General features: G+C 41.2%; 1 protein-coding gene and 1 long non-coding RNA gene across 3 annotated transcripts in view; one reads left to right on the top strand and one right to left on the bottom strand.

Moving 5' to 3' along the window:
- LOC144583383 (uncharacterized) overlaps window positions 1-11,509 on the bottom strand; it is a 34,294-nt gene extending 22,785 nt beyond the window's left edge. The window contains exon 1 of the long non-coding RNA XR_013537131.1: window positions 11,431-11,509. This is a non-coding gene — a long non-coding RNA (uncharacterized LOC144583383). The remainder of the gene's footprint in view (window positions 1-11,430) is intronic.
- The window catches only part of THSD7B (thrombospondin type 1 domain containing 7B), a 642,879-nt gene that overhangs the window by 203,086 nt on the left and 426,179 nt on the right, over window positions 1-13,614 (top strand). The window lies entirely within an intron of this gene.

The following is a 13,614-nucleotide window of genomic DNA, read 5'->3' as shown; positions in this document are numbered from 1 at the left end:
CGGACTGCCTGGTACTGCCTGGACTGTATTTTCCCTGCCTTCCCTGAACCTTTCTTGACCTAAGAAAAAAAGAAACAAAATATCCCCCTCTAGTGGTCGAAGGCGGAATAGCAGCTTCCCATTAGTTTCTATGGACGGAAAAGAGCAGATACGGATCAAATGGTTTTCAATGCATTCCTATGGGAAATGCAGATTTGACCTGAGAACTTTTTGACTTGAGAACCGCCTTCCAATACGGATTAAGTTCTCAAGTCAAGACCTCACTGTAGGTCCTTAGCAGTTCCATATGTAAAACACGCCACTTACTTCAAGTTTGGTCAAGATTATTTTTCCAAAATCCTTCGGTCAAGATTATTTTTCCAAAATCCTTCTGTACTTTTCCGCTCTCTGTCTTGGGGCATTCATATCTTTGTGCCTAGATGGCACCTTCTAAGTTTCTGCTTTTCAGATTGCAACTTCAAAGAGAGGCAAGTCCAGGGATCTGCTGGGTCACCTTCCTTCTCAGTCAGATTTTGTTGCTTCAGACTTTCACTTCTCCATTAAAAGTCCTTCCCCCCCCCAAGTTAGAAGGGGGCAAAACTGAGTGGCCTCGGTTAGTTTCAGAAGCCTCCTGAAACCCAGTCAATCTCCCTGCGATTAAGTCCTACCTCCATACACTGCCTTTTCTCAAGGAGCATAAGGTACCATACCTAGCTCTTATTATTCCTAAAATCATTCTGTGAGATAGAATAGGTTGCAAGACAGTGACGGACCAAGTGAGCTCCATGACCTATTGAGGACTTAAATCTAGATACTCGGAGACCTAATCTAATGTTCTCACTGCTCCACACGGTATTGACTGTCATGCCTTGCTTAAGGAAGTTGTGAACCTTACTTGAAATACTTTGCATACCATACTTCGGTATATTTCCAGCTCCAGCAAAAGTTGCTCTGCATCCTAAACAATCTCTCATTTGTCCCAATTTATGGGAAACTTCTCTATAGTACTGCCAGACAGATTCAATCAGCGAAGGAATTGAATAGGCAATCATTAATACCGTGCACTCGCATAGATAAGGATTATATTAGGAAAGCATCAAGTCACTCATTTGAGCTTCCAAGATTATTTCTATGGGTCTGAATTATAATAAGGATACTGTATTTAGAATAAGATGGCAATATCCTGTGGTGGATATGATGAGAAATTTATGCAGGGTGATAGCTATTTATCTCGGGAAAGTCTTCTGGGAATAAAGTTAGGCACACTTAACTTCTGTAAATTACCTCTTATCCCAAAACATGTTATTACTTAGGCAGGCCTTTTTTTGGCAAGGAAGTGGTTCTGTGGTGGAAGGAGATCAAACTAATTTAGTCCTCCTATATCTTGCATTTTGCTTTTCATTGTGGTATTGGTTTGCTCGATTTTAATGTTAAGTTTTAATTAAGGGTTTATTTCTTACCCATGTTTCCTTGTCTTCAGGTGTGTCAAATGTCCTTTTTGCCATAAAGGCAGATTATAAATAAAATAAAATAATAAAAAAACACAACGTTTGCTGTAGAAGAAGTACTGTGCCTTTCAAAGGAGTTGCATTTCTTAACATGCTTGAGATTTTTAGTCTAATTAAACTTTTGTAACATTCATCTAGTAGTAAAAAAACAAAAAACAAGCTCAACCAAAAATCTTCAAAATAGTACTTTGAACTACACTACTTTAAAGAATATTTCAAATGTGTGTAACAATAGAAGTGGCTTGTGTGTGTTTTTGTGGGTTGTTATTTCATCACAGCTAGAGGCTCACAGAAAGTTCTGATTGTAGCAGAGCTGATTAGTGATCCAAGAAGTGGATACTGAGTGGAGAAACTAGAACCAGACTTGCAGGAGGATAGATGTGTAGATACATAGAGTAGGGTTGAAAGATTGGTGAGGGCAGACACAGTTTGTGGCTTGATTCCCACCTAGGGTGAATCTCTCCAGAATTTCCTAGAAATATTCAGTCGGTTTACCATTGCAGTGGGAATTGTGGGTCCTCTGGAATGAACCACTCTTCATGTGCACACAAGGTGACTCTTACCTTAAGAAGCACAATGGGTAGTAAAATTCTTCTCTGAGCTATCCAACCAACTCTGCTCCAAATACAGCTGAAGAAGTCAACAGTAATGATGAGCTATGTTTTTACACAAGATTGTATGGAAGGGAAGCCCATGGTCTATGCAGGTGGAATGCCTCGACCCTCAAATAATGGAGGAGGCAACCTTCCCTGCTCAAACAATGAGTCACTTGTGATTTCCTGCTTGGCTTTTCAAGTAGTTTGGATAAAGCTTACTTGGTCATATGATCTTATGCCTATGGTTTGATATGATAGCCAGTATATCCAGGTTTATCCTGCTCTATCTCCCCACCCCCTGTCCCCTGAGAACAAAGCATTAAATGTAAGATAATCTGGTATGCTGGCATCTATCATTTTGTGGTTAAAGTGCTTTGTATCCTGCTGGAATAAACCTAAAAATGATTTCGTTTGATCTACGGCTGGCTTTTGACAGGGATGCTTTTTTATCTGTTTGAAATCACATCTGAAAAGCTGCAAGTATTTCTTGAAGTATAGTTAATAGCCATTATATTTTCTTGACAGTACTGTTGCAGAGAATATGGGAGTTCTGTTATTCAGAATGAGTTATCTATCATTTTACCAGTAAAAAACAAAGTGATAAATGAACATTTCCCCCCAATGGTATTTGAAAACATTTGATTTGCTTTTGTTGGCGATATAGCAGAACAAAGATGCAGCAGGACGATTACCACTCCTGATGTTCAATTCAAAACTGCCAGAAGATTTATGCATGTCCCCTTCTTATCAACAGAATGCTGTAGACAGCATGTTTAGTTTATGGAGTGTTTCTCTGGCAGCCATGACAAGACTGTGAAGTTTGGATTTGTTTCTAAATGGATATGGAAATAGCCTGTATTGTAAGTTATTCAGTAACAGTGCTTGGGATTGCACTGAGAAGCTTTCCCAATCAAAATTGTATGCAAATACATACATTGTTAAGGGAGAGAAGGAAAAATAACTTCAATAAATTAGAACAATTTTGTTAACCTTGTATAAAATGATAGTCTGTGAAGAGGACAGGGACATCGATCCTCCTGTCAGCCAGCTGTTGTTTTCCGACCCAGGGCCGGTGTCTCCTTCCCCTTCCACTATAGTGCCTCCCACCATTCCAAGCCGGGAGAAGGTGGCACTGTGGCATGGCACTCCCATGAGATGGGGACCTAGACTGAGATCCTCATGGTTGTGGAGCCGAACTACTGGAGAAAGAGGAAAGAGAAGGACTGAAGTAGGGTTGGGAGAGCCCATACCAACCCAGAGCTGACCATGGCAGAGGAAGCAGCAGCACAAGCATCAGCATCTGGAAGAGCAGGAGGAGAGGAGAACCAAGAAGCTTGGACAGGTGTGGATCTCTGCCCTCATTGTGGGCATACCTTGCTCTTAGCTGGAAAGCTCCTATATTAGAAACTTGGAAAGTGGGAATTCCAGGGTCTATAACTGGTATTACAGTACTGTACTTTATTCAGACTTTGCATCTCTAACTACAGCCTAGAAAGAGTTAGAAGGATAAATGGCCTTGGTGTTTATATCTGCTTGTCACTCTTGGAGGACAATATTGATTCGTGTTTTGTTTATAGCATTAGCCACAGAACCGGAAAGAATGACTGCTTGTAATCCCTTTGCCCCCTTTTAGTCACCTGGATGTCAAATGGGAATGAAACTGCTTCTTTGTTTTACATGGCTGCTTTTGAAGTTAATACAATGACTAAAATAGAGAGCGTTGGTGCATATCAAATTGAAAAGGCTTTGCAACAGCAGCTGCAGTTAGTTCCTGCTAAATATCTGATTTGGTAGAGTCACTTGTCAGAGAATAAAGCCTACCAAAAAAAGTGTAAATGTTGAATTAGATCACATTATGTTAGCACTCCTGTGTGAGAGGCACAGAGTTCTTTTGTATCCTGAAATAATAAAAAAAATGTTTGGGCATATAGCCTATACAACAATTTGGCAAAAAGCTTGCCCTCAGTACATCCCACTCTTCCTGAAAAATGAAGTTCTGAAAAGTAGTGTCGTTTGTGTCTTCATATTGCCATGACTCTTGGAATGTTGTTATTGTTTGTTGGTGTTTTATACCTTAAAGTCTTTTACAACTTAAAATGAACTTATGATTTCATGACCTCTAAAAGATCCTATAATTTATAGCCCTGTCAGCTTGCATGACCAGAGTACAAATAGGTATCACCTGTTCCTGCATTTGTATCATTTTGAGGACCATACGGCGTTGTCCTGATTTTTTTAAGACCAGAGAAGGAAGAGATATTAACATAGTAATTTCATTTCATTTCTATGCCACCTTTCTCCTGGTTAAGGAACCCAAGATGCCTCACAATTATTTAAAAAAAAAAAACAGAGGAAATGGAAAGCACATTAAATTATGACGTTGAAGAGCAATTAAACATATAATAATATCTAAAAGACTAATAATTTAAAACTAGTTTAAAACTACTTTGAAAGCTCACCAGAAATATAGTAAACAAAAACATAAAATATACAACATCCCACAATAAGATTCCCTTCTTTTGTCTATAATACAGTATATCTAGATTTCAGCAAAGCTTGTGGCAAACTGCTCCAAGATATTCTGATTAGCAATCTAATTAGGTGTGGGCTGGAGAGAACAACTGTCAGGTGGATACACCGTTGATTACAAAATCGTATTCAAAGTGGCTCCTTCTCAAAATGGGAGGAGGTAACAAGCAGGATAACCTGCAGCTCAACCCTGGGCCTGCTGCTCTACAACTTTTTAATTAATTATTTGGATTGGGACATGGAAGAAATGCTTATCAAATTTGTGGACGACACAACATTAAGTGGAATTGCCAATACTCTGGAAGACAGAAACAACATTGAAAAAGATCTTGATAGGCTTGAGTACTAGGCTGAAAACAACAGAACGAAATTTAACAGGGATTAGTACAAAGTTCTACACCTGTGGGGCGAGGGAGGAATCAAATGCACAGTTACAAGATTGGAGATACTGTACTTGGTTCAGTAATACTACGAGTGAGAAGGATCTTGGAATTCTTGTAGATCGCAGCCTGGATATGATCTAATACTTTTTGGCTACAAAAAAGGCAAGTGCTATTTTAGGATGTATTAACAGAAGTATAGTCTCCAAATCCTGTGAAGTACTAGTTCCCATCTCCTCAGCATTGGGTAGGCTTCATCTTGAATACTGTGTTCAATCTTGGACATTACAATTCTAGAAAGATGCAGACAAACTGGAACAAGTTCAGAGGAGGGCAACAAAGTTGATCAGGCGGTTGGAAACCAAGCCCTGTGAGGAAAGACTGAACTGGGCATGTTTAGCCTTGAGAAAAGAAGACTGAGGGGTGATATGATAGCACTTTTCAAACACTTGAATGGTTGTCATACAGAGGAGAGGCAGGATCTGATCTCAATCATTCCAGAGTGGAGGACACATAATAATGGGCTCAAATTACAGGAAGCTAGATTTAGGTTGAATATTAGGAAAAATGTTGTTAAGTGTAAGAGCAGTAGGACAGTGGAACCAATTACCTTGGGAGGCGGTGAGTGCTCCAACACTGGAGGCATTCAAGAGAAAGTAAAGCCACTTTCTGTTAATGTACTTTGATTTGGATTCCTGCATTGTGTAGGAGGTTGGACTTGATGGCCTTATAGGGGCCTTCCAACTCCATTATTCTATTATTCTCTGATTTTAATTTATTTGCTAATAGGCTGCCTAAAAAAGGAAGATCTTTACCAACATCTTGAAGGAGAGAAGGGAGAGTGCCAATCTGGCCTCCTGAGAGGAAGACATACCCAAGCCTGGGAGCAGCCACCAAAAAAGTCCTCTTATATTCTCACCAAACTTCCCTGTAAGGGCAGTGGGATGGAAGGAGTGTTCACTGTGCGTCTGCGTAAGGCTTTTGTCGTCTTGGAACAGCCATAACTAAGAATTAATACGGTATTCATAGTCTATATTTACCCATCCCAAACCACGTACACTGGATATAAACCTGTGGCCCAGATATCATGGTCTGTGTGTCTGAAGAATTAGATGCTCACGCTGAATTAAAAAAAAGTGTTGCTCTTAAAGAAGCCATAATACTTTAAAAACTTTTTTGTTGAAACAAATTAATACAGCTTCCTTTCTGAAACTTGTTTCCCAAGTTTCTCTTTAACTTATCTAACAACAACTATGTAACTAGACCAGTTGCATTTGAATTAAATGGGCCTTCCAAATTTTCAATATCTTCAATATTGTTCAATATTATTTCACTGAAATAAGTTTTCCCTCTCCGGAGATAAAGAGAAAGGAGTCATGTAACAATCGAATGGTTTGTTTGAGAAAAGTAAGTTAGTGAAGCTTTTGACAACATGGCAAATGAGTAAAAGATTGTTTATGCCAGAGCAGCCAATGCACTTCTCTTTGCCTTTTGCTTAGCTTCTTTCTGTCAAGTACTGCAAATTGTGTGGACAGCACTAGTTGCATAATGAGCAGTTCATTGGATTAAATTAGCCGCAATGCAGTACAGCATTCAGACTGTTGTAGGTGGAATGCTCATTATTGGAGCTAATGAGAATGAAAAGTAGCTTCAGTTTTAAGTAATTTAGTCATCAAAGTGGGATGGTGTTAGTGTGTTATAAATTGGAAGACCCGCACAGTGTTGGATAAGGTGATGACCTGGTTGGTGATTCTCTCTATGTAGCAAAGTAGGGACATACTTTCCTTTAAAACACACACACACACACACACACCACACACACACACACACACACACACACACACACACACACACACACACACACACACACACACACACACACACACACACACACACACACACACACACACACACACACACACACACGTTGTTTTATTGGATTTTAAAGTGATAAACCCATTTGGGGGGGGAAGTGGTGGGGGTGGGGAGAAGAAAAGAGAAGAGGGAAATACATAGCCATGATAATGTGCTAGGTTTAGTGGACAGTATTTCCACAAGATATTTGTTTAAAGTTTGTGTCGACAAAATCAATTTTTGTTCCATTACTAAAGTTGCAAGTTCTTCTCATTAAGGGATGCAAGTATTTTTCTTTCTAGACTCAAAAGTATAAATCTTTTAGCTGTATTGGCCATAATTCTGTAGTATAAATTGCACCAGTAATTTAATTACATTACCTACCTGTATAGAGAGAGTGCCAGCAATTAAAGAGTTCCTGTTTTGATCTTGGGGGGGGGGGTTCACCTTGCAACTCATCTGCAATCAATTGCATCACAGGTGAGTTGGGCAAGACCTCAAATTAAAGGGGGAACTCTTTAATTACCAGCAATTTACCCTTGCTGGATGAGGATATTGCCAGCATCATGTTGATGATAATTAAAGAGTTTCTGCAGGTTCGATAATGTGGTAAGTGAGATATCTGGCTGTGGAGCCAAACTTTGAGAGTTCGGTTTCCCACTGTTGTCAACAGGAGAGGAGCCACCTTGTGTGGCCTTGATCAAGCTGCACAGTTCCAAGTGCCTGAAGAGGAAGGGAATGAAAAAACATTTCTGAGTACTTGACACTTAGAAAATGCTAGAAAGGATTGCAGTAAGTCAGAATTGATGTCATGGCATGCAATTATTATTAAAGAGTTCTTGCTTCTTTTCTGGGCTTTTTACTAACTTGCCTGGAGTGAGACTGATTGTGCGCGGGTTGTGTGAGGCACAAAATGAAAGAAGTAACTCTTTAATTACTAGAAACCTCCTGCTGTCCGTGATGTCATTGACTTTATGTGATATAATTCACACTGTAGGATTTTGGCCAGTTAGACCATGTGGGATCCAGCCATGTTTGCTACCAGTTGAAGTTCCAGGTAATAGGAATACAGTTTAAAAGTATGTACAAATCCACAAATATTAAATATTTTTCTTACATAAAGTGAATATGAAGATTCAGAGTTTCTTCATCTTTTGCTAACAATTAGGTAGTTTATTTTGTTTCTACACTGACCATACAGTGGTATATCATCATCTGTTTAGTTGCCCAAAATGTGTGTTTGCAATAAACAAACTGCAAGCTTCACAATAATTTCTTTGACAGAGAACAGCCCTAAACATGTATGAGTGGGTTCAACATTGGGAAAACTCCATTCCCCTTTTTGTTCCCCAAAGAGTGGAGACAGGCCTTCTTCATAAGCATTTCTTTTATTTTCAAACATAAGAGAACCGTGAACAACAACTTCAGTTGGACCAACGCATTCCTCATTTTCCCTGCATTCAACATAACAGTCCCTTAACTTGGGCATCACAAGAGAGTTAACCATCGGGGGTTCACTCCAAACCGTTCGCGATCTGTGGGTTTTCTCATGGGAGTCCTCAAACTGGGACATATGGTACTGCAACAGGGGTGCTGAGCCGACTCTCCATCCATGGGTGTTTCTGGTTGAGACATCACCACCAATTTAGTCCCATTCTTCCATTGGTCTTCCTTCTTGGGATAGACATAGACTGTCCATTCCACTGGTTCTGCTTCCCCCAGCTGCACTGCCAATCCTTCCTTTCTTTGCCTTTTCGGCTCTTCTCCCTCTTTTCCTATCTTGCTCCCCTCAGGTCTCACGTTATGATATTGCTGTCTCCTTTCTGTTTCCTCTAGGGTCAGTTTCATTTTAACACACTCTCCTGTCCAGGGGTCTTCCATTTCTAACCAACCCCATCCTAGAGGAATGTCTTCTTCCTTCACCCCCTTTCCTTTCTTTTTCTCCTCCTCCTTTTCTACCTCAGTCTCCCAGTCTAGCTCTCTTTTCTCTTCTTCCTTCTCCTCAGCCCCTGTCACCAGATATCCCTCCACTATTGGCTCCTCCCCTTTCTTGCCTTCCTCTCGCTCTTCTTTCTTGCTCTTTTTCTCCTCTACTCTCAGTTGGGCCACTGCTGGTATCAGCATACATGCTGTCTCATATCCCTCTGTTGTGGGCACTGGAAACGACAGCTCACACTCCTCTTTTCGGTTGGGAAGTGGTTCCTCCTCAAAATATGATTTTCCAGACTGGGTGAAATATTCAGTTTAAAGCAAAATATTGTGCTTGAATTTGGTTGCTATACGACTTCTATAGCCCCCAAAGCAAAGAAATTCAGACCGCAGATCAACCCACACCATATTGTAACATTTGATCAGTAATATATGTGCCTTGGCTTCCATGCAAAATAAACATAAATCCACTTGAATCCACCAGTCATACTTTACCTGTATAGCACATCACTATGGCTGTGGAAGAGCTGATACTGAAACATAGATTTTGATACTGTCAGGATCTACAAACAACAGATTTGCTGTACATTCCTATCATTAGTCTTGTCCATTTTTTCTGTATTGGGAGGAAGCCTCATTGAGTTTAATGGACTCAGTCCAAGTTGTTCACCGTACTTGTTAAACGGTAGTATCTTTCAACGGGAGATAAATCTTTGTGGATATTGCAGTACCAATTGTGAAACAGAACTAGATTCTACATGTTTCTGGAGCCAGACGCAATATCACCTACCCTCACACCTACTGCAGGGCTTAGATGACAGAATTGTGTCATAATCTGTCGTTAGATTCATTTATTTTTATTTTATTTTATTTATATCCCGCCTATCTGGTCGGGTCAGGACCACTCTAGGCGGCTGACATCAGCAGCAGTGGCAAATTGCTGGTGACTGAAGCTTGCCTTTGGCAGTTTTGGAATGGACACAAATTAATTGCGTGGTGTACCCTGAAATTGCCTTTAGGCAGCAGCAATTTCTTGTTGCAGCAGCAGACAGTGTTGCTACTGCCACGTGGAGCTGCACAACAGCATTTCAACCATTATATAATTATAGTTGCCCCTCGAAAATGTTTTTAACAGTCGCTTAAAATTTCCCAGTGAAGGGGCCTGGCAGATTTTGGGCGGGAGCTTGTTCCAGAGCTGAGGAGCAACCACCAAGAAGGCCTGGGTTCTGGTTCTCTCTTTCTGGGCCTCTCTCAGGGTCAAAACGTTCAGCCGCACGGCCTGGGAAGATCATATGGGATGGGCAGATCTCGGCAGGACGAGCTGTTCTGTCAGGTATCAAGGCCCTAACATCATCACCTTGAAGTTGGCATGGAAAGGGTAGCCAGTGGAGTTCAGTGGGGATGAGCCTTTTAGAAGGCTGCTTGCAGAGTTGGATGTGCAATTAAGTCACTGGCTTAACCCCCAAAGCATTAAGGAAATAGTGCCCCAAAAGACAAAGCAAAGTGTCTGAGAAAGTCAAAAGAATCTCACTTTCAGTGGAAAGTGTAGAGTAGTAAATCTTTCCCCTGTTTATTCAAACATGGTTGTAGAGTGAACCAAAGAGAAATGTGTTCCTGCTCCTAGTACACAGCTGTCAGCTAACATTTGAGCCAACACAGTTGTCGTTGTACTTCTGCTCCTGGTGATTTACAGACACAAATTTATGATGGAACCTGAAGTCTGAGCTCTGCAGCTCCCCCTCCAAGCTCCCTTCCCTGATTTCTTTTTTGTTCTTCACACAAAAGAGATCTCGCTGAAATAAAAACAGAGAGGTGGGGAGGAGAGAATTTAGCACCAATTCTTTGCTGTTGAGCGCTGCCTCTCCCACCTCTTTTGCTTTATTTTCCTTTGTTAAAACGGAAGTCTAATGTTGATGTGAGATGCTCTACATTCGTGAAAATTATTTTATGGTCTGCTGTGCACCTGGCTGTAATGAAACGATACCCACTCCCAGTTAAAACATTGCTGTGGAAGAACTAATCAAAATAAATGGTACTTGGAAATGACAGTCCAAATGTTGCTGCTGTTTCCGGGCACATAAGGGCAGGCCCACAGGCCACTCATGACACAGTTGATTGTAAGAATGGGTGTGTAATGAGAAACCTAATGGAGAGGGGGAAATGCTTACACAGTTGCCCTTATGTGATTGCATAAGTGAATAGGATTCTGACCCTTATGAGTAGCATCTAAAATATGCACAATAGATTCTTACATTTGCATTTATAATTTTAGAGGGAGAAAAATGTTACTACTATGCTCAGGGTTGCGCTAGAAGGCAGAAAACCAGAATTGCTTGGGCCTGGTGTTACTAAATGTTGGTTCTAGCTCCACATACCATTGGCTCTGCCTCCTTATTTGTTTTTCCTTGGCCCAGATGCCTCTTACCTTAAAATATCTGCTGTTCACTCTTGGATGAGTTTCTCTTGTCATTTTTTCTTTCTTTGAGGACAGAGCAGTTTGTGCTATTCAACTTCTTCTACACCACCACCTCTCCTCCCTGAATGATTCTGTTGCCTTCTGATGTGGTGGAGTACCTTATCCCATTGACAGTGTGGGAGGTGCAACTTGCTGTCCAGACATCTGTTCCATGTGGAATGGAGTGAGGAGGCATCTACAGTGGTGCCTCGCATAGCGAGGTTAATCCGTTCCGGATTAACCTTCGCTATGCTGAAGCATCGTTGAACGGGGCAGGGATTTCCATTGGAACGCATTAAACATGGTTTAATGCGTTCCAAATGGGCCAAATACTCACCGTTCAGCGAAGCTTCTTAATGGCCGGCAGCCATTTTCACGCCCTCGCCTCGCTTAACGAGGGCGCGAAAACGCTGCGCGCGGCCATTTCCGGGCTTCCGGCGGCCATTTTGGCCGCCGAACAGCTGATCGTCGGGCTTCGTTTTGCGAAGATCGGTAAGCGAAACGCATACCGGTCTTCGCAAAGCGAATTTAGCCCTATTAGAAAAATGTTAAGCGATCGCATTAGCGATCTGAAAAAACGGTTCGCTATGCGATTTCGTCGTTATACGGTGCGCTCGTTAAGCGAGGCACCACTATTGATCTTTGCCAAATGTTTTTTTTAAAAAAGACATTTGCTCAAAGTCCTAGATCAGCTCTGTCAGTCGTCTTTCTTTGTGACACAGTGTATACAGGGAAATATTGTTTCACAATATTTGCTCTGTCTCTAATAAAAGTTTCTAACAATGTTTTCCATTGACCAGATGTTTCCCACCTTAACTCCCAGATTATTCAGTAAGTTTCTGTAGCCTTCTTAAGTGTCAGATACCATCTGAATATAATACAGTACTAAAGTGCGATTGCCTCATGATAAGATAGGTGGTAGTTGTCACCTGTCCATATAGAATGCTAATTTGTCCGTATCCTTTAAATAATTTCACAGTCAAATTCTTGTTCAATGCAAGAGTGCCTTTCAGGAAATAAATTTGAAATATAGGTATACTAGAAATTGTTATCTTTATGAAGCATTTTTTAAGAGAAGAATGCTGCTATCATTGAAAGAAATACATCTAGGGGTAAGAAAAGCCTTATTTGAAAGAACTGACATAGTAATAGTTTTATTCTATCTACATGCAGACCTCCATAGAAAATCAATTGAGTATTCTGAATAGAAAAGGAAAAAACAAAATAATATGTGAATCTTGCTGAATTGCCTGTTTCCCATCTTGAGAAACTTCTCATAACATTTTAGGGTCAGAGGCCGCATCAATGCTATATAAAATCAACAGGAAGGTCAAGGAGTTTAAAATGTTATGGCCACAGTCCAGCACAGCTTCAGCTTGTCGAAACTCATTAAAAGTGTCCAATATAAGCACAGATACCTTTGTCTTAAAATTTGCAAGGCTGATATCAAGAAACAATTCTCCAGATTCCAATTATGTCTTTCAATTGAAAGGATCCAGAAACAGGGATCTGGCCCCCCATTTCTTTAGTAAGTTTGTTGGCAGTCACTCAGGTCTGCAAATTGAGAAGGTCATCACCTGGTGACTTCTGCAATGGGGTTGTTTGTCAGTCCAGTGACACTCTCAGTGTTAAGTCGCACTACATCTGTCACTTGCTACTAGATAGCAGGAAGGGAAGTCCCCTGCCTTTTGGCTACCCAACAAGGACCAGCCTTCTTCTCAGTGACCCTCTCACTGCTGAGAGGGTCACTGAGCTAAGAGGACCACCTAGGGGACAAGTGGGGCCACTGTGGGACATGGCCATCATGCTCAGGTTAAAACCTAGGCATCCACACAGAGTAGAGAAGAGCAGTTGAAAACAGGTATTGACAGAGCAAGATGCGCAAGTGGAAAACCACCTGTGCCAGAGAGCTGGAGGAAAGGCAGTTGGCACCATGGCACCAGTTGCCAAGAGCAAATACACCTTGGTGGATCTGGGAATCCAAGACAGCAGCTCCTGCCACCCTCACCTTGCAGAATATTGGCAGTGACACTAAATTAGAGGGATGGCCTCAAAGAAGTAAAAGAAGGTGTCCTCAAGCTCTTTCTTCCTAATACTATTTTTTTTTAAATTGCAGTTCACTTAGTTCCTGTTTGTAGATTGGCCAAATTCTGAACCTTCTGAAATACTAGGCTTTGGGTGTTCCTTGCTTGCTTTTTTGTTTTCCTTCTTAGACAGCAGATATCTATTTAGTAAAGTCTGGCAGAGGGTTCCCTCTGCAAAGTACCTCCTGGCATGTCCTTCCTTATGCTTTGGAGTAAGGAGAGTGGAGTGCTGGCCACACAGGTTTGGTTACAGCTTCCTTTAAGAACAAGCTTCCCAACGGCCAGGACAGCAGTGGATCC

This window comes from Pogona vitticeps, chromosome 1 (genome assembly GCF_051106095.1).
Source record: "Pogona vitticeps strain Pit_001003342236 chromosome 1, PviZW2.1, whole genome shotgun sequence".
In the NCBI taxonomy this organism is placed as follows: Eukaryota; Metazoa; Chordata; class Lepidosauria; order Squamata; family Agamidae; genus Pogona; species Pogona vitticeps.
The sequence above is the reverse complement of the archived record's forward strand: the minus strand, read 5'-3'. Positions and strand labels throughout refer to the sequence as shown.